Consider the following 1,677-nt stretch of genomic DNA (forward strand, 5'->3'; position numbering starts at 1 on the left):
TTGTGAAATAAAACCACAAAAAACAAATTCATTAAAATTACCTATTCTCTTGAATTTCTTACCATCATCACAGGCATTTTGAATAGTTTGTTACTTATTCTAAAATGTCAGATCAATGAAATAATTGGTCATGGCATAAGAAGTCTAATGTCAATTAACTAATTACAAATCAAATTATATTTGGAAAAGAAGAAGAAAAAAATCAGTTACCAATTACAAGAATCAGTAAATGATAGTCAGACAATCAAAACTGAAAATACTGATTTGATCTTTGCCAACTTTAATATAATTAAATTTATCACTTCAAAAAGCAGACTCATGGCACAGAGGGATAAAGAACTGTTATTATTTCTTTCAATAAGACAGTGAGCAAGCTAAAATTAATAAATAAAGCATAAAAATATGAAGAAAAAATCCTTAACTGAAAAGTAATATTCATAAAAGAAAAAAGAAACTTCATTAGCAAATTATGGTAGTTCTCTAAGTCTAAACATCAGTTTCCTTTCGCTGGTATCAGGACTTTGTTCATTGTTCTCAAGATTAACTGTCAGATAAATAAACTGCTGGTTTTGCATCAGCCCAGCCTTAAAATCATACATACTATACAGAACGCCCATACAGCAAGTGCATGAGCCTTTAGTGAGAGTCACCTGATGGCAATGACTCATCTCATTCGGCCAAGGAGAAGAAATCCAACTGGAACATATATTCACAAAATACCAACTACTAACTGGGCAGGTATATCACCACCACTATTTTAGCTGCAAATATGCCACCTAATGCAGCTTATGTTCCTGCAGAATGTATGATCAAGTATGAACCAATGCACTTCTCATTCCAGAAGTTATTACTACTGATCTTTACTGAGAACAAAGGACTTAAAACATACATCTAATGATTCTGTCATTGAGGGCCCAACCAGTATTACTGTGATAAATAACTTAAATCAATGACTTCCAGGCAGAAAACCACTGTAAATCCATCAAAACTAATGATACAGTAACATGTACAGCCAGCCATTAGTTCTGAGCACACACATCCAATTCTTTTCATCAAAATTCACTTGACTACTTTGTGTGGCTGACAAATAATGACTATGACTGGCTAGGCTTCTTTAGGTTCTAAAACTGCAAATATATATTAATATTAATATAGTACATGGCATCAATCACATTGAAACCATTACCCGTGTCACACTAACAATATATTGTTAGATAGAGAAAATGTTAATGGAATCAAGTGCAGAAAAGTCAACAACGCTAGTATTGCCAAGCAAATATTTCTCCATTTGAAATGTGAAATGTGAAACAGAAAAAAAAAGTAAACAATACAAGTCAGTACCCATTAGATACGATCAACAAGACTTGTAATAAAAGGTATTTGACACACTGTGCGTGTAAGAGTTAGAAAAGAAATAAAGGTGACAAGGGCCAAGTACAAGGAGATGTATCCTAAGAGGGGGGGAGGGACAGAAGATGATGGGAGGGGGATTAGGAGGAAGTGCAAAGGAAGTACGAGAGGATGGGGCATTTGGGAGAACAATATTTCACTTGGGATTCAACCTAACATGTTATAAGGCACAAAAAAAATAGTAGTCAGGTACGATATTCCAAATATCATAATGAGAACTATGTTTTTTCAAAGACAAGTGTTTACCAAGTAAATATTGATTCACTT

At 33.6% G+C, this 1,677-nt stretch overlaps 1 protein-coding gene across 1 annotated transcript in view; it reads right to left on the bottom strand.

Annotated features, from left to right (window-relative positions):
- LOC119586016 (neurofilament heavy polypeptide-like) overlaps positions 1–1,677 on the bottom strand; it is a gene marked incomplete in the record, with an annotated part of 14,567 nt that overhangs the window by 1,265 nt on the left and 11,625 nt on the right.

Source organism: Penaeus monodon, chromosome 20 (assembly GCF_015228065.2).
Source record: "Penaeus monodon isolate SGIC_2016 chromosome 20, NSTDA_Pmon_1, whole genome shotgun sequence".
Taxonomy (NCBI): domain Eukaryota; kingdom Metazoa; phylum Arthropoda; class Malacostraca; order Decapoda; family Penaeidae; genus Penaeus; species Penaeus monodon.